Source organism: Rhodnius prolixus, unplaced genomic scaffold (assembly GCF_049639745.1).
Source record: "Rhodnius prolixus isolate KJV_2025 unplaced genomic scaffold, Rpr scaffold_6, whole genome shotgun sequence".
In the NCBI taxonomy this organism is placed as follows: Eukaryota; Metazoa; Arthropoda; class Insecta; order Hemiptera; family Reduviidae; genus Rhodnius; species Rhodnius prolixus.
Window position 1 is genome coordinate 34,921,590 of NW_027411634.1, and position 20,818 is coordinate 34,942,407.

Below are 20,818 nucleotides of genomic sequence, written 5' to 3' on the forward strand. Positions count from 1 at the left end.
CTTAAAGAATGAAGGATGTTTTTGGAATCCACAGATTTCTTATAAATTTAAATTAACTCCATTGTTTTTTCGTGAATAAATGTTTACAAAACAATAAAAATGAAACAGACTTACAAATAATGAACCAAAAAATCTGGTGCCAACACTTCCAGGAGCCGCAACTCACGTATAGAAAGCTGATGGAATACCTACAAATCGTTCGCTACCTGCCAAGTGCGTTCTATCCGTTAATTGAGCCATTTTTTATTGATAATAAAAAAGGTGGAACTGATGTGGCACTTAGTAATCTAATGGAGCAACAAGCTGGAACTTAAAAGGGACCTTTATTCTTGAGCCTAGTACACACGCATTCAATTACTCTCTACCCGACCCAATATTACTTTTTTAAACACTTTTTCTTAATCATTGATTACTCCTCTAGAAGCTCAGACCATGGGCTTCCTTTACAATATGTAAAAGTACTGCTCACCCTTGGTTAGATTCTATGGGGGTTGTCCAGAACGCGATCTGAAGGTTCTATTAATGCACTAGTAAGAGCATCTCTTCTAATTCTACTTAAGAGCGATGTCAAGAGAGAGTCAACTCCGCTCCGGCTTCTCTAAACAATATATTGAAGACTAGCGCTTGGAAGATTAAATTACAATAGTTACACACAATTGCATACAAAAATATTTTTTTAAGTTACTACAAAGCATTTATGTAATTAAAAAGAAAAATTTATTTAAGCTAATTGATCATAAAACACAACCTTGCCGAAAAGTAAAACAAAAACAATGTCTATTTTGGAACAGAATAATTTAAAATAGAACGTATAAGAATGTGAATGAAATGAAAATCTATTTTTATCTACTTTTATTTTTGTCGATAAACCATCACATTTTAGTTTTTGTTTGTATTTATATACAACAACTTAAATATGTCCATTTGTCTCGTGTTTAAGTAGAACTAGAATGTTAGTGTAAAAGTTCTTGAAAAATAAGAAGACTGTTAAAGTGGCATTATTTCTGCCTATTATGCGAAAAAAAAAAATTCATTCATAAGATGCTTAATATTCGTACACCCAAAAATCGATCATGAAATTTTTACCATTCTATTTGTAAGAGCCCTTTATTTTGTTTGTATTTATATACAACAACTTAAATATGTCCATTTGTCTCGTGTTTAAGTAGAACTAGAATGTTAGTGTAAAAGTTCTTGAAAAATAAGAAGACTGTTAAAGTGGCATTATTTCTGCCTATTATGCGAAAAAAAAAAATTCATTCATAAGATGCTTAATATTCGTACACCCAAAAATCGATCATGAAATTTTTACCATTCTATTTGTAAGAGCCCTTTATTTTGTTTGTATTTATATACAACAACTTAAATATGTCCATTTGTCTCGTGTTTAAGTAGAACTAGAATGTTAGTGTAAAAGTTCTTGAAAAATAAGAAGACTGTTAAAGTGGCATTATTTCTGCCTATTATGCGAAAAAAAAAAATTCATTCATAAGATGCTTAATATTCGTACACCCAAAAATCGATCATGAAATTTTTACCATTCTATTTGTAAGAGCCCTTTATTTTGTTTGTATTTATATACAACAACTTAAATATGTCCATTTGTCTCGTGTTTAAGTAGAACTAGAATGTTAGTGTAAAAGTTCTTGAAAAATAAGAAGACTGTTAAAGTGGCATTATTTCTGCCTATTATGCGAAAAAAAAAAATTCATTCATAAGATGCTTAATATTCGTACACCCAAAAATCGATCATGAAATTTTTACCATTCTATTTGTAAGAGCCCTTTATTTTGTTTGTATTTATATACAACAACTTAAATATGTCCATTTGTCTCGTGTTTAAGTAGAACTAGAATGTTAGTGTAAAAGTTCTTGAAAAATAAGAAGACTGTTAAAGTGGCATTATTTCTGCCTATTATGCGAAAAAAAAAAATTCATTCATAAGATGCTTAATATTCGTACACCCAAAAATCGATCATGAAATTTTTACCATTCTATTTGTAAGAGCCCTTTATTTTGTTTGTATTTATATACAACAACTTAAATATGTCCATTTGTCTCGTGTTTAAGTAGAACTAGAATGTTAGTGTAAAAGTTCTTGAAAAATAAGAAGACTGTTAAAGTGGCATTATTTCTGCCTATTATGCGAAAAAAAAAAATTCATTCATAAGATGCTTAATATTCGTACACCCAAAAATCGATCATGAAATTTTTACCATTCTATTTGTAAGAGCCCTTTATTTTGTTTGTATTTATATACAACAACTTAAATATGTCCATTTGTCTCGTGTTTAAGTAGAACTAGAATGTTAGTGTAAAAGTTCTTGAAAAATAAGAAGACTGTTAAAGTGGCATTATTTCTGCCTATTATGCGAAAAAAAAAAATTCATTCATAAGATGCTTAATATTCGTACACCCAAAAATCGATCATGAAATTTTTACCATTCTATTTGTAAGAGCCCTTTATTTTGTTTGTATTTATATACAACAACTTAAATATGTCCATTTGTCTCGTGTTTAAGTAGAACTAGAATGTTAGTGTAAAAGTTCTTGAAAAATAAGAAGACTGTTAAAGTGGCATTATTTCTGCCTATTATGCGAAAAAAAAAAATTCATTCATAAGATGCTTAATATTCGTACACCCAAAAATCGATCATGAAATTTTTACCATTCTATTTGTAAGAGCCCTTTATTTTGTTTGTATTTATATACAACAACTTAAATATGTCCATTTGTCTCGTGTTTAAGTAGAACTAGAATGTTAGTGTAAAAGTTCTTGAAAAATAAGAAGACTGTTAAAGTGGCATTATTTCTGCCTATTATGCGAAAAAAAAAAATTCATTCATAAGATGCTTAATATTCGTACACCCAAAAATCGATCATGAAATTTTTACCATTCTATTTGTAAGAGCCCTTTATTTTGTTTGTATTTATATACAACAACTTAAATATGTCCATTTGTCTCGTGTTTAAGTAGAACTAGAATGTTAGTGTAAAAGTTCTTGAAAAATAAGAAGACTGTTAAAGTGGCATTATTTCTGCCTATTATGCGAAAAAAAAAAATTCATTCATAAGATGCTTAATATTCGTACACCCAAAAATCGATCATGAAATTTTTACCATTCTATTTGTAAGAGCCCTTTATTTTGTTTGTATTTATATACAACAACTTAAATATGTCCATTTGTCTCGTGTTTAAGTAGAACTAGAATGTTAGTGTAAAAGTTCTTGAAAAATAAGAAGACTGTTAAAGTGGCATTATTTCTGCCTATTATGCGAAAAAAAAAAATTCATTCATAAGATGCTTAATATTCGTACACCCAAAAATCGATCATGAAATTTTTACCATTCTATTTGTAAGAGCCCTTTATTTTGTTTGTTCTAGATATCTAGAAAAATATCTTAAGATGGAATTTCCTAGGAAAATTTCAAATAAAAATATCAATCAACATGTAGGCGGTCAGTGTACTAAGTTTAAAGATCTATTAACTACTGTCAAAAGGATTTGCTAGGCAAAATTATGAGCTCTGTCTAACGAAAATAAAGAGGAAATGAGGGGATCTAGTTGCTTGTTGCAAACTTGCCTGTTTGAAATTGATTCTTTTAGAAGGCTGTTGTTGAGGATGAATGTGATTGGATATTACTGTAACAGCGCCAATTTATCACCGTGTATAAAACATAAGAGGATGTAAAGGCAATGAATAGGTCAGGGTAAAATACAACTTCAACTAAGGCCTCATGCCGACGCATACAAAACTATTATCAATGTCGAGTTGTAAAAAAAAGGAGAAACCTCTTTTATCCTTAGAATTATTTGTTCAAACATTAAGTTTCTAATAAGAAAATATATATTTCGCGATAATTACTCCCTTATTGGCGAATTGTTTTTTTGGTATGGATATTTTTTATTAATTGCAATAACTTTTTTCTGAATTCATGTTTTTATTTTGAGACTTTCGTAGAAGGCGAGCTCGTGATTTTATATAAACAGATCATCTTCCTAAAATTACAGACAGTTCAAGTTGGTATCTGAACTGCCCCCACATTCGTTTCAAAGAGAGTATAGATTATGTTCCACTTTTTACTGAGTATAAATGCATTTGACTCATCTTAGATTTTTTTTTTTTTTGCTATAAACGAACGCAACTGAATGCTTAAGTCTGAAATATTGAACAAAATAGAGCAATAAGTTCCAAATTACTAAGTACGATTACGAATCAAGGACTTTCAAAGTAAGCAGAATAGTAAAAGAACTGCTCCACCTTATCAAGGAAAAAGAAAGCATGAAGAATGAATAATTTGCAATTTATTATTATTTTATTTTTTTGCAGCAACGTATAATAAATTATGGAGGAGGAGGATCTTTGAATAGCCAACTAGAAGAAGCCGTAGTCTACTAGAGATGAAGGATGAAATTAGATCGTTCAGCGACTTAAACAAAACAGCTGCATACTGAAATGAGAGTGCGTATAAAATTATAACGCATCTCAGCTTTTTATCCAAAAATTTAATTAATAAATTCTGGAAAGTGATACATCTCAGGCAGTTCTGAGGGTCACGCATATGTCTGACTAAAACAATCACATGACTATAAATTGAGAGAATGTTCAAATTTTTTGGATGATTTTTCAAATTCAGTAAATATATGAAATATTACTCCATAATCATGCACTGTCTTAACAGTTGTTCTTAGTTTTGACTGAATAACGGATGAACGCTGTAATTGTTCAGTTATTTTTATCTTACAGTGTAAATAGTAACGATCTGAAGTCTTTTTGATAACAGTTTGAAGCGATAGATTAGGTTCAACTTATGACTCAGTTTTAACCACCATACTGTAAGGATGCAGTCAGTTCTAATAATGAGTTCTGTCGTAATAACCCGGAAAACTTCTTATCAATAACAGTTTTTAATAATAACTCAATAATATTTTCCGCAGAAAATTTCACAGCTTAGGCGAAAATTTACCAAAAAATTTGAGTAGTGTTCAAAATAATTAAAAACATATGCCGGTAACAATGAAGTTAAGGGGAAAAACTGTTGTTTCTCGAGTGTAATGTAAATCATTTGGAAAAAGAAATTTTTTGTGAAAATTGATTTTTAAATTTGCCGATAAGACAGCTTTTGGACTTCTCTTTAAATTACCATTGCATTTTTCATTAGCACCGTATATTGTTTGTGGATTAAGTATGTAGCTAAAATTCTATTTTGCTTAAATTCTACAGAGTCGTAACTTTCAACCAAACGTATTATCCGGAATGCAACGCATAACAAAGCCCTGAGGAGGATTCTGACAGTTACGGAGCTTTTATGACCTAAGACATCGAACATTGTTCTTAAAATTAATTCTACTTAATATTTAATGAAGTTGCTAAATAAGAAAATAACTTACTTTAACTAAGATAAATAAGTTAAATATTTGAGTTAGTTTCGTTTAATTATAAATATATTCAGTAGTTACAGAAAAAAGAAACATCACCAAATACAGTAAAGAATTTATAAATGAAGTGATGGCAACATTCTAACATGTCAAAAAAATGTTAGAGGACGTTCTAGGGACTATATACGCTGAAACAGTCAAACACACACATATAAAGAAATGTCGGACAGAGGGAGAGTGTGTGTATGTGTGACAAGATTACCATATCTGGTTAACACATTCATTTTTATTAACAACATCAAGGATTATATCCTTTTTCAGTTCAACAATCTTAAAAAGGGGAAGTTGTGAACTGTGTTAAAGAACTTTGTAGCAAAATGAAAATCCGCTTATGTACCAATTATGTAGTGTGTTAAAGGAGAAGTTAAACATGGTACGATAATGGAAAAAAAAAATGAAGAAAGGACTTTATTATATCCAATACATGAAAAAAGGGGTAATGAACCGGTCACTGTTCTTTTATATTTTTATATAAAAACAATATTTTTAAAAACGTAATATATTTTTAACAATTTTTTAAAATTATTCATAACCAAATTTTCGTGGTTACATTATTTGTAAACAAAACTATAATGATTTTTAAAATCTTAATTTAAATTACTATCCGAATAATTGATTTATTCAAATAAACTATAAATATATTAGTTGAGCCCCCGACCACTCTTTAAAAACTAAAGTATCTTGTATAAAACTCCCATAAAACTTCCAATTCAATTTTTCAATTCAACTTTCACAATTATAAATGTATCAATTTTTTTAAAGACTAAACATATACTTTAATACTTTTCTCCAGAGTACATAGTTATATCTCAAATTCGGTAATTTCCCAGAAACAGCCTTTACGGAAAATTGTAATGATTAACAGATTTCCACCAAACAGAATTCTAGCAATGCTTTTACCAGCAATCCAAAAAAGTTAAATACTTCATTTTATCGCATATTTATGGTATCTCAACAGGTTCCAGACGTTCATCCACTATCTGAGGTAGATTAAACCATTTGATGTAGAGATTTCAACTTCACTTATGTCCCCGTCTCGCAGTACACTTGCAGATTCCAGTACTAGGACCTAATCCACATTTTAAACTTTGTTATATCTAACAAACAAAACTTGTATTATTTTATTCAAACATTTACGTCTGCACACTATGATATGTTGCAAACTATTTCTACATTTATTTTTTTTAAAGTTAAATACGTAAATTTATTCTGAGTAAAACCATTATTACAAATTACATACTGTAAACAGGTTGAGTCAGCAAGTGTAATATGTGACAGAAACATAAGTGTAGTGAAATTCTCAACACCAAATTGATGAATCAAATTCTGATGATGGATGAAAATCCTAAACAAGTCAGAAATATAAAAAGACTAAATAAAATTGATGATAACACATGATTGCATTTTAATTCTACAAACTGCAAGTGTAACTTTTTGACAACTTTGATTTATCCAATACTCACCTCGTACCGCCAGACAAAAAGTTCATTTTATGCCACTTCTTTTAAAATACCTTAACAATAAATATGGTAAAACTCATATCGCAATGTCTCTTCACAAGATATATTAAAAATATATCCACTCCTTGAAAAATATTTCAAATTAAAACTTGACCTCATAAATAGATGCAAAAATATGGTGTGTATGCAAAAAAAGAAAAGAAAGAGATTTCATTGGAAATAACAAAAAAAAATCACATTAACTATGGTAATGTATGTGATTACAGTAATGATAAAATTATTTAATTGATAATGTATCATGTTATATGTTCCTATAAACAATATCAGTGTACTTTTTTTGTGACTCATTCTTGTGGTGACTCATAACATCTCAAATCCCAGTGGGAGATTCATTGACAAATAGACAAACGCATCATCTGATCGCTTTTATTTATGTCACGCTTCTTCTATCTACTTTCCTCAAACAGTCATCATAGTTCTATTTCAGTATAATAGAAAATTTTAAACTGAAGCTCAGTTGAGAGTGGTTATCAGCTGTAAAACAGTTTGAAGTTGTTAATGGTAAAATACATGACGTACAGAAGATACAAAATCAAAAAATTTGACTGGCGAAATTTTTTGTTTGTAGTTGTAATAATTTACATACATTAAATTAGCTAAAGTAAAAAGATGGGAGTAGACGTTCACGGCAAAATTACTGATATGTAAAAATAAAAATGAAATATGTATGCCCCATAAACGGCAAAACCATAAAAAAAATCAAAAAGTCTAATTGAAAGTTGCGGTTGTTTTTATTTTGGATCTTATGTTTCCTAAAACATCTTTTTATTCTCTTAGGTGATGATAAGTTTGCATGCACTGTGTATATTACCGATGGTGGCTTTATTTGCTTCAGACTAGAACGACAACGACTCTCTTTCCTTTGATAAAAAAAATAAACTAAGAAGTAACACATCCTCCTATCATATTTACAAGTTTAATATTCCATATAAGTTATTGTTGGTTTCTCCAAAATCCGAAATTTGTAGGGAAAATCATCCTGAAGCAATTCTCAATTTGGGCCAAACTAATCACATTCTTGAATTTTTGCTCTTTTACATTCAGTCTTCCGCGATGACGACCCAAAATTGCATTCAATATTTATGTCCACAATTGTTCCGATCCCAGTAAGCAAACGATATAACTATATATAACGATATAACCAGAAGAAACTAATTTATAATATTTAACATTTTCGTTGAATTTAGGCATTGCGTTTGGCAATTAACAACAAGAAGCCCAAAATGACGATAAGTATGCAAAACAAAAAAACAATTGAAAATTGAATAAATACATAATCGGTGATTAATGGAAGATGGAATTGTGAAGAAATTAAAGTTCGAATTGGCGTGGCGAAAGGTACCTTTCAAAAATAAAGAACCAACTTTTTCAAAGACAGTTGCCAACGATTGTTCGAGTGTTGTAAAATTTAAGTATGCCCTGACATACTATATAGGGCAGAAATTCGGTCTTAAAAAGTGAAAAAACTAAACTGTAACGAGCCAATTGAAATGTTGGCAATAATGGAAAACGTTTCGAAACTTTTGAAAAGAGCAAGAGAGGAATATAAAGATGCTAAGACAAGTAGCTGATATACTCTTGAAATAAATGCCTAACATTGCAAAGCAGAGGAAGTTGATTTACTTAGTCCTCAAACGAAGAGATGCTCGATATAACAACTCTAAACCAGATAAAATAGAAGGATGGCGGGGGCCTAGTACAAAACATTCCTAGTTCAGAAACATGGAGTTCCAGATTGAGGGATCAATATTTCGTCTAGCAGACAGCAGTATTCTGACATTTAAGTGAAACGGGTGGGACCAAGATTACTGCGTACAGAATCAGAAGAATTTTTCGAGTGAAACAAAATTTGTTGCTCTTACGATTCCATAATATGAATTTAGCTAAAATTGAGGACTATATTTTATAATTCTTTATTTTTTTTCATTTAAAACGTTACTTATTAACAACATAACTGATCTGAAGAATTGCACTTCTAGACAATTTAACAAAAATCTCCGTCGAATTCTAGCACCTAAACAAGGAATAATCCTCTTCTAAAAAGGAATAACCTAAGCTCGGCGATAATAGCCAAGAAGTTGATGTGCCGAGGAGGGGGAAAAGAATTAAACTAACAGGTTCGGTATACATTAACCTCTTTTGCTAATTTACACGAGAGTATAAAATCGAGAGTGCCTTATAAAGAACAGATTTAAATCCTTTAAAATCATACCTTTAAACTTAAGACACCTTTCTTCTTACTTTAATCTGACCAAATTCTCTCTCTTTTTGCGTTCTCTTTGAGCTCATGACATCAATAAGTTTTTACCTCTATGAGTCTAGTATAAACTGTCCTTAATTTTCGGGACTTTTATGCATTTACCAGCATTAAGAAATTTTAATTTCCAACATATTGAATAGACAACTTTTTTCAGCAAAACCTCAAAGCCATGTTTAAAACTGATTAATCACTTCTTCTCTAAACATGAAATAAAAGTCTGACCAAATTTCTGCAATAATTTTTTGAATATCTAGCTAAGAATTTGACATTGATCATTATACACCATACATTAAAAGCAAACAAATGCATAAAAATCTCAAACGACTTCATCGGGAACCGTTAAAACGTGCTAGGATAAATTGATTCACAATTAGTCATTCGTGTGAGTCATCAAAATCTTCAATATGTATTAATACATTTTTACCACCTTAAAGTGTATTTTATAAAATTATTCAGATTCCATATGTTTTTAGAACTTTTGCTAAAAGAACATTCATTGGAATTTCCCATGGTTTTTAATATTTATTTAAATCGATTTTTCACATTATAGGCGGTTCTTTCTTTTATAGTTTTATAGAGTCGCTAGGACTATTCTCGAATGTCTTATTTGTGGATTCTGTTAGAATAAAGTACATTAAATCGAGGATAGAATTGAATAACTAGTACAATTTTTGCCTTCCAAAATATGTTCAGTGAAATAATGACACTTCAGCTTGGCGTCAGTCATAATCTAATCTATAATAATAGTGTTAATGAGATATTTAACGCACGAATTTTAAGTTGTTTATCTTTAAAATTTTTTGATACTTTCCTTATACAAAATTCTTACATTCAGTTTTTATGTGAAATATTTCTCTAGTAAAATTATGATTCTATGTCGAGTTTCATCGCTAGGTTTTTCCCACCTAGTGCCATCTGAAGTAAACGATCTGTAGTTTAACTATTCTAATATCCTATTGAGCAAATTCAAAGATATCTGATACCCTAGATAGAACGGGTAACCAGTAGAGACCGCATTCTTTTTTGAAAATCTATTTGAAACTGTATATTGTCAAAATTAACTTTTACTATTACTAAAAATTAGCTAATTTTTCCCAAATGAAATTTGAGAACCAGAATAGGAGAAAGTCAGTCATATATGATCCAAACTTTTTTCACTTGGAAAGGAAAAGATTGAGATAGAGAAATTAATCCATGCTTTCTCTGCTTTCAAAGTGCAATAATCATATCCACAGTTCTAACATTGCTAATGACTTGTTTTCTTTTCTTACCTTGAATTGTCACCTTCATTTCATCTTTTCAGCTAGACGCTGTGTGTCTAGCAACCCGATCTATTTGGGCAGCACCCTTTGTTTTGCAAATATTTGCATTAAAATGTTTCTCTCTTTCATTCTGCTGCCATCCCTTTTAATTCTTTCCTTTTCTTTAAAGACAGTAGCCTCTTTTTCCTGTGAACCTATTGTCATTTCATGTATTAAAATATATTTTCTTTTGAGGATAGATTCGCTAAATATATGTTACATTAAAATAAAATTGCACAAAAAAAAAATAGGCACTAAGTCAGAAACGAACAGATATGTTGTGATTCCTTAAGTTATTTTGGAAAGTAGATATAATATAATTAGCATATTCTAATTGTACAATTATTCGCCAATTAGTTGGTAAGGTGAGGTGAAAGTCATGTTCTGATTGTTTTAATGATGAAAAGAAAAAGGACGTGCACTGATTGGGAGAGCAACAATCATTTTCACTTCTTTTACAGTAATCCATCTCACATGAGCCTGATTTAGATGAAGCTGTAGCTACTTAGATATTTAGATTGTTCATGTTAGTTTATTATATTGTACAAATTAAATATGGTCCAGCTCTCTGTAAGCTTATTGAAAAAGGTTAAATAATTAAAATCTTGAAAGTCTCAGTTCCAGAATTCTGTTAAATTAGCTCTGAAAGGTATTTCGTCAAAATGGATGGATAGTTGGATGAGAATGAATAGGTCTGGGACCAGTGATCTTCTTTACCTAGTTGATAATTGCTTTTGGCGAAGAGACCAGTTCTTTGCATGAAAAAGATTAATGCCATTCTTTCTTTTGATGAGAAGAGTCACAGCTCCCCCAAAAAAGGGTTTGCTTGTATTCGGATTGTCGGGAAGCGTTAAAGGCACTAGATTCTGAAGTCTTTACCTTCAGAAGAAGATGGCAAGTTCTAAGAGACTAGAAAATTAATTTTCTATTAAAGATATTTTTCTGGACTGATACCAGGGACAAAGGCCCTGCAACGAGAAGAGATGGGTGGATGGGCAAATCGGGCGCCGTACATCTCTTCATCGGTCCGAGCCAGTTGTAGATGAGTAGAATTTTCAATCTAGAACAGTTTCGGAGCCTTCATACTTAGCGAGGACTTAACATTTTATCCTCTGTTTACTTCAGTCTTAAAAGTGTGTTCAGTAGGTCTGAGCGGCGCTAATGACGTAGAAGTGGATGTGCCGAAAAAAAAGTAGGTCTGAGCAATTGAAGTGTAAGGGATTGACATGATTGCCTCCTTGAAGGATTACAATTTAAGATTTCTCTTAACAAATTTTCAAAATTTAAAAATAGTAACAAATTCTATGAGTTTTTATCATTTTACTCAAATCATTTTGTGCATATTTTCTGCGATGCTCGTCGACGGAATGAGAAGAGGCTGATCAAATTTGGAGGCTGGCAAATCGAGAATTGAAGATGAAGGCTATATGAAAGCAATCAATTAGTGGAGACATAGCAAAAAAAAAGCAAAGATGAAGATATAAATTTTTCCATGTTTGTATTTCGTAATTTCATCTAAAAGGTTACAAAAAAAAATAATAAAATGAAAATTACACCGATTATTAATAGAAAATGGCATAACAAAAGAATTACTTTACGTGACTGAACAATGCATACGATACAAATAAAAGAAACTTTGATAACTTTATTCAGTCACAATCAAGAAATTAATTTTAATTTTCTATTAAATTGTTGAACAATTAAATTGTAAATATGTAATGAAGAGAAGGAAAAATTAAATAAATAAAAAAAGCGAGAAAACTGTTCGACTGTTAATTAGTATAAGAAAAGTACATTAGAAACGCTAATTAAAATTGTTTCAAAATCTCTCGCGCCTCTCCCTCTTTTGTACCTCCCTGCCGGCCATATTATATTGGTTTAGATTACGTTTTACACTTGAGCTGTAAATACATGAATGAGTTTACCATATAAGGAGAGGTTTTCCTTATCGGGCAGCATTATCTTGCTTTCAGTCCTTGCCTAAACAAAGGAGTTTCTCTAGCCATACAGCTAACCAGTTATATAGCTTTTTTCACTCATTACTGTCTGCACTATGTATGCTCTCTTTACATTTTACTAATTATACATTAATTTCTGCAATAGTATTATCATCGAAAACTCGCTTTTAGACATTATCTTTACGAACATATTCGTAGCTTAAGTTCTAATATTGAGAGTTTTACATTCGGAAAAAAAAAATTGGGCTACCACATTTTACTAAAATTCAACTTCAGTTGTTAATACTGCTTTTCAATTAATATTATCAGAAAGAAACCGGCAAATTGCTTATGGCGGATATTAAGGAATGATAGAGTACACTAAACAGATTGCTTCAAAAAGGTCTACTCAGGGAATAGTACTGAATGAGAGGCAGAACAAAGATGTGATGAGCGCTTTGAAATAAATAATCAGAAAGAATAAGTGCTGGAGAATAGTGCTGCGATAGCAAGTTTGTCTCATAACCGAAAGATTAGAGGCCAGTACATTCACTATCCCAACTAGGTCCCGATCTTTTCGGTCGAGAAACTATCTGTGAATACGCTTTCATCCAGAAAAGGAATAACGCTGATATCATCGATGACACATGTCATATGCAAAATAAAGAAACGCCTAGAGTCTCACTTAAGCCACAAAATTCCCATGTATGGGACATCGCCTCCTAGAGATGATGAAAAGAAAATCATTGGGATATTGCCGGCTTCAAACAAGTTTCAGCAAATTTGTCGAGTGTATGCTTGAGTCGGATTGTGGTTCAAAACAACCCCGTCTGACAACGAATCTCAACATTAACGAAAGTTTTCCTCAGAATACACCACTACAATGTGACGTAAATGGTTTTAAGAGAAATATATATATATATTTAGCATACATCTATCTACTCGACTGGTATATGAATGAGAGAGCAGATGACGTCATTGAATAATTATGAAGTTGACGCGATTGCAGAATAGCATAAATTTGATACGGTGTAAACAAAATATTTGATTCTACGACGGTTAGGTTCTTATTTTTAGCTAATGTATATTTTTATTACTTCTACTGAAATAAATAATTGCATAATTACTACTATAAATTAAACAATTAGCGCTTACACATAAGCGTTAGTAACTAATTTGGCCGTTGCTTTTAATTTGTATTTTTTTTTTTTTTTCAAAAAGTTAGCACTTTGAAATTTATCAGACTATTTACTATTTGAATTTAAAAATCTGGGTTTGGTTACGAGAATACACTACCTATTTTTTCAGTCGGAGACAGTTACATAGATATCATGTACGGGGGCATTTAACGGGGACTTTACTATTTACATTTTTTAAAAACAAAATTCATTTTTCAAAAACAAGATTCATTTTTAATATTCACTCCAAATGGGAGGATGAGAATATCAACATTTGTTTTCAATATATTCTGAAATGTTTGCAAAGCTTGGTTAGAAATACAGCCTAATAGCTAGTTGGCCATATTTCTCTGCTGGTAATTTGTAAAGATAGCTTTTTTCTTCCTATACTCAATTTCTCTCTTCCTTATCACATTTCCGTTTCACATAAAAATTATTACCAATCAGTCCCAATTAAAAACCCGTATTGATGGAATATAAACGGTGGAACAGGCACTTCTTCAGGGATCTTGTATTGGCAAAAGTATTCACGCACTGGAATATGTTGTGCATGCCCGTAGCATAGCTTTCACTAAGGTAACAGGACTCATTCTGCTCAAAATATTTCATCACGCGATAATTTTTTTTTTGTAATGATTTCCTTTTTAACATTGTAGTTGGTCATTAATTTTATAAAGAATTCAATTTAATTTGTTTGTAGACAAGTGATATCATGTGATTCGTTGCTTTTATATTTTTACATTTATGGTTTAAGTTTGATAATAATGTTGGTAATTATCCGTGTTAATTATTTTAAATAATTGGTAATTATCTATTGGTAAATGTTTAACCTATATTTGTTGTAAAGCATTTATTAGTGGCTTTAATTTTAATAAATGTTTTAATAAAATTTGTATCACTCTTTACTTATTTAGTTACGAATAAAACACAACACGTTATGAGAATAACTGAAAATCGAAACCAAAAGATGCGCGCTTAATGCCCTAAAATAACAATTTTTTTTTTAAATTTTGCCACGAAATGGAAAAATGTTGCAAGTGTCCACGTTCAGAGGTGTCAGAAGTTGAACTGTATAAGAATAGTAGGCATTACGGCTACAGCGCACTTAGTCGCTGCATAATTGCTATTGTCGAATTACCCTCAAGCTCATTCCACATTCCCATCTACGTTCAGTTTAAAATGATCACTTTTGAAAACTATTTGAAATTTAATACAATTCAATTTGTAAGAATCTCGTGGGCGATAAATGATTTGGTGAAATTTTTGCAGTGAAAGTTGTCATGCAAAAAAATCATTTACATAAACATCAACAGCAAAGAGCGCAAATGGTTGATTCGAATTTAATAATTTGGGGATTATACTTTCAAAGTTCGGCAATAGAAAGAAAAGGAAAAATATGAGTATCTCTTTCTCGATGTGCAACACGTTCTAATTTAAAAAGCTGACTGACGATCTTAATTTTTTTTAAATTACTCAAAATGATACCTAGTTTTGCTTGCACTCTTGAAGGTTAAGTAACATAATGAAAAGACAAGCAAACATGATCATCTTCTTTGATCTGTCCATCTCTATAAGACAAAACCATAATCTCGTCTGAAAAAATTAGCAATTATCAAAGGTTCATAAGAAAATTTTCATTAATGTTAGAAATTTTATTGTTAGTACCCACGAAAATGTAGACAAATTTTACTTAAGCGAAGATAAGATTTCTTTTTAGGACTTCATCAACAACATAAATTTTAAGTAATTAGGCTGCTATTGAAGATACAAGCGCAGTGAGACTCAAATTTCAACACAATTTTTTCTATTTTGAATTACGCTGAACAATGTAAACTAACTGACAGACAGACAAGGCTTACAAGGCATACAGGTCAATTAGTAAAACCAACTTTTTCAAAATCAAAATGGAAATTAACTGTGAAAACTCAAGATCGTGAATCTGCAAGATCGCAAGATCTCAAACGTATAATGAAAGATATAAGAAAGAATTTGAAGAAAGTTAGTATTGTGAGAATATTCGTTTCACAGTCATGACTACCGGTACTGCAACATAGAATGGACATGAATCATTCTTTATGTTTGCATCTTTACCTTTTCTTGACTATAAGAACCTTGTCACTACAACTCTAAAAGTATTACATCATTGGCAACAAACATTCATGGAATACCCTAACAAAAACAATACCAAAGCTTGAGAGGGCGAAATAATTTAACAGAATAAGTACTCATTCTACCAGTTATTTTAATAACTAATATTCTTACGCAATCTTTTTTTCTCGTATATTTTATCAATGAAATAGCGCTCGGTTTTATTCATGATTCTTATTTATTTAATAAAATACGTAAAAGCCGATACTTATGCTTTATCTTACGATATCTGAAAGAATATACTGATTTGTTCCTAGCTCTGTAAGGAGCAACGATCACTACTTTTGCATTTCCATTGATATGTTCTCCCTAATAAAAAGAAGCAGTTATATTGAAGACCCACTTTTTTTATTTTATTTTAATATAAGGACACATAAAAATTTATTGAAACCACATACTTCTCTTACCAAAATTACTCTATAATATACTCAATTACATTTTCTTTTCAAAAAAATATTTTTTAAAAAATTATTCCGTTTGCACTTTTGCGTCGCCAATTTTTAGCAATTTGGAATTTTACTGTTACTACGGGAATTTCCATACGCAGTAAAAAATGTTGAAAATTCTTAAAATACTTAAATAAATACAAGTTAAAACGTTTATTCAAGCCGGAAGCTGAGTTTGTGAGTCACTCGCATATATAGATATGTAACATACATATAGAATAAGAGAGAAAAGATTGTTGTGAAGGTCAACTAGGTACTGTTTGCCAGAACCTCCACGTCCACATCATAAACATGCGGACTAGACTGACTGGGAATAAATTATAGAATTAAGAGAATGTTCCCTATTTGTTTATACTCCCAACTAGGTCAAAGTTCTGGCCCACAGCAGAATATTATTTACAAATCAATTAAGTCACTACAGTTGGCAGAAAACATGTATGTAAGGAAAATTCTTTATGTTCACAAGTTTTCGCAAGCTGTTCTAAAAAAATAAAAAACTATAATAATATACATATAGACAACCATTGCAGCAACTGATCAACTTATTAATGTTTTGACGATTAAAATGACTCTCTAGATTCAAGTTATAAACACATACGAAGAGAGAAGTGAAAGAACGATGTAACAAGAGATGAGAATGTGTATTGTTGAGGTTAATAACCTATCCAACATAATGCAGACAGTGTCTACATTTCACTCCTTTCTATATCTCTTTTTATTTTATTTTTTTAATCTTCTTGCCACTTTTTATTTTGTGTTAATTTGCTTAATTCTAATTTTCTTTTACTAGTCTCAATGGTCAAAACGTTAATAAAAATCGAAATATGATTGACAGTACCAAAAAAACTTACATATAAAACGTTTTTGATTATTTTTCGAACCATGTTCTTCTATCATTGGTAAATCCGAAAAGTCTTATTCGGTGGCTTCGACGAACCTGATCCAAACGGGAACCTTTGAAATTCTTGATTAATCTGCAATTTTTAATTATAATACATTAATTTATTTTTACTTCTCAACATTAGCGTCAGGAGTATTCATAGTGTACTGCCAGCTTCCGAACAATGTTCTTTTACTCTCTGACAGAATGTCAACGGGCAATCCTGTGCCTCTCCGGACAATGGGTGGTAGAGAGTCCTTGAAAGAGTATATCTAAAGGTAGCTAGGCTACGCCGCTAATTTCTCATGGGGTCCAGAGCAATGACCAGTAACACTTAGCTAATCTTTTTCTCATTTGTTTAATTTAGAAAACAAAAGTCAAACTGATTAAGCTTCTGAGGATAATATAATCATAATCTATTGTTAATTAATCTTTAACCGTTTAAAGATGCACCTTCGATTTTCCAATGTTTTCAAACACCAAAGTGAATATAAGTACTATTCATTCATTGCTAATCATCAGGCTACTCAAAATTAATGAAATAAAAGGTGTACTTCTCAAGAAGAAACAACCACTTAGGTAATGATAGTTATAGGTAAGAATGACTTCATTTTCATTATCTTCTGCTACATCAGTCAATGACGTTTGCAGACTTTTTAGTGCAATGGTGCACTAAAAAGTAAGTTTCTTCCCATTACAGATTAGGCTGTCCTGTGATAAAATATACAGGAAGTGTGCTGGAATTAATCCAGTGATGTTCACGTGGGAGTACAATACACTAACCACTAACCTACCCCTTTCCCTGACCTGCAATCATTATTATTCTCTATTCTTATCCTGCTCCACCAGGACATGCTGGTATCCTGGGCGCAGACTAACCATCAAAACGTTCTAACGAGTTGACAGTTTTCCTGTCATTCCTTCAACTGACACCAGCATTCTATGACCGAAAGATTCCAGCCTAGCAAACGTCTTGTTAGGCAACAGGGATCTAACAGCCGTTATTATTCTTCAACTTATTTTACTGTAACCTCCCGATTTGGTTTTACAGCCAATCGTTCAACATATTTTTCTACTACACCTTAGGGACGTTATAAATCTCTCAAGACTATATTTGTAAAAATAAATTAAACAATACAATCTTCCAAAATTAAGTAGATAATAGCATACACCAATCTAATTAGATATCTTCAGACATAGTAAAGTACTAAATTTTAAGCAGCAAACTAAGGCAAATGAATGAAGGACGTATTCACATCATCTAACACTAACCAATGAATGAATAAAACAAAAAGACACATTTTCTTTTAATGAAATCTACAAAATAATTTCTAATTGGAGCATTTTTATTGTATGTGCGATTATTCACATACATTTTTTGACCTTATTTTCTACAAAAAAAAAAAAAAACTATTTGTGGTAATAAAAAAACGTAGAGTTTACTATGATGTAGGACGAACGTAAAGTTACTAGACGGAGAACAGGTGTCTTGTTCCGGTGAAGAGGGATATCGATGAAAGAAGATTGGAGAAGAAACTTGGCAACACAGCGCTCTTTAAAACCATGATCTGTTCCTTTCCGTTGTGGCCCACTGTCTCAAACTCTCACCTCATGTATCACTTTTAAGTTAATCAACGAATTTACTTTTCCTTCTATTTTTAGTCCCATATTTCAGTTTTATTAGTAGGCACTACGTTTTAATAAATATTTGAATTAATTGGACAACTTCCGAAACTTTATTTATAAAAATACAAATATCTAGGTCGTGTTAATTTCAAAAGTTAATTAAAACGAAAATGTAGTTTTACTTGGTACGCTTGATTTGTTTTATAAAAAAAATCTTTAAAGATTGAAAAATGAATCACTGAAGTAAACTATATTTGATATTTGACCGAAACCTCATTATGGTAAAAAAAAGAGGCTCTGACAGTAGATGAGCGAAATATTAAATATGAACTTTCAGAGATTTTACGGTGGATACACTTTCGCACATAGAAAATATTTTGTAAAAACCTCTTTTTCCAAACGATTTCACCTCCAAATCAGATATTTTCAGTATATTCTCAAAGGTTAGCTACAAGAATTGTACAGTGATCCTGATCTGATGACCTTTATTAAAGAAGCTCACTTGAGGAGTTGGATCATGTCGTAATGATGTTGGGAAATGGTTTTCTACAAAACTATTGATAGATAAAACGATGTCAGAAGAAGGAGACAAAATAAAAGTGAGTGGCAAGCAATTATCAAAGGAGGCCCAGATTCAGGATATAAAGCCGAAACGTAAGACCATTTTTTGCAAGATTCAAGAGAACATTGCAACTAGATTTTAGATTTACTTAAAGCGTTTACCTGTAAGATAGAGGGCACGGAGAATAAAGTTGGCTCAAGACATTCAGAAATATATTAACACTTTTTTTCGAGTTCCTTGAAAATTACTACCTTCTTCAAATTAACTCTTTTATTATCCTACCACTTTTTATTAAACATTTCCATGGAAATGTTTATTAAGATAAATAACATTTTAAGGGATCTACGAATCTGTGACATACGCCTAAACTTCCATTACAAAATATACGGTTCCTACTGGTAATAATTATCTCCACCTTGGACTCAAGAATAATTAGAATAATCTAAATTATTAAAATAAAGCTGATGATAATAATTTAATGACAAATACTTTTAGTATGGTTTTCTATCTGCATTCAAACTAGGAAATTGCTGAAAAATATTAAATTGTCTTTAATTTCCAATTCACGAAGACCTCCTAAACATTGTAGTGAATAATTCATTATAAGAATATTTTACTAACATGAAAGCAACTTACCAAACTTTACTTCTTTGTTATAGATTACAGTTGCTTTAAAGTAGAGACCTTTTTCAATGATGTTTCCTTTATTTTGGTGACATAAGTGTTTAAATCATCTTCAGATATCATCTTCGTAATAAAACAGAGTGAAATCAATCGTTTATTAGAACATCCTGAAAGTAGAAGTAATAGAATACCTTAAAATAATAATTGATGTTATGAAAAGGTCTCTAAAATTATACTCAATAGAATCTTAAAAGTTTACATCCGCTCTTCCAAAACGTTAAAGATCGAGCAATAATACCAACGATGTATCAATAAGAAGATAAGAGTTAGTTGTGCACTGAATAATACGGTATAAGTATCTTTGAAATATGATGCCCGTATTCAACAAACCGTGAATTGATATAAACAAGATTGCTAACTAACTTGAGGCACAAAAGATCCTATTTATCTCCAAAGTCTCTCCAATATAAAAAATTGAACAATTAAAACATTTATAAATATACGTGTCAGGTTACGTACACATAAATCCAGACCCATTGTGATGGAGTAGTTCTATTGTGGTTCCTTTGAGTATCAGTTAGTGTTTTGTAAAATGAAAGCAGACGAAAATAATTTGAAATGACTAAGTGAAAGTGAATGTTTTGTAACTGTAAGTTTGCTAAAGTTGTGCGCATTAACTTATCTCTACAAGTGAGGGCTAAAGTGCTGGAGTCATTTCTGTAAGTTCTATGGTAAGAAGAATTCAGTGATAATACATGTGTGTGTTTTTTAAAGATTACTTTCCTCTAAATAAATGGGCAAAAATAATTATTAAAAAAAAAATCTTCTTTATTTGGACCATACTTACGCATCCGTGTAAAATTACTTATTGCTGTACGATTTATTACTACTTTATA

At 30.9% G+C, this 20,818-nt stretch overlaps 1 long non-coding RNA gene across 16 annotated transcripts in view; it reads right to left on the reverse strand.

Annotated features, from left to right (window-relative positions):
• Positions 1-20,818, reverse strand: part of LOC141460698 (uncharacterized) — a 61,808-nt gene that overhangs the window by 1,034 nt on the left and 39,956 nt on the right. For 12 of the 16 annotated variants that reach the window (XR_012462296.1, XR_012462298.1, XR_012462300.1 and 9 more), the window contains 5 exons: positions 19,935-20,089; positions 17,082-17,204; positions 10,492-10,676; positions 9,173-9,418; positions 7,144-7,434 (listed from right to left, as the gene is read on the reverse strand). This is a non-coding gene — a long non-coding RNA (uncharacterized lncRNA). Of the gene's footprint in view, positions 1-5,949; positions 7,025-7,143; positions 7,435-9,172; positions 9,419-10,491; positions 10,677-17,081; positions 17,205-19,934; positions 20,090-20,818 lie in introns of those variants that run through there. The other 4 variants (XR_012462287.1, XR_012462286.1, XR_012462292.1 and 1 more) reach the window with 4 other exon arrangements.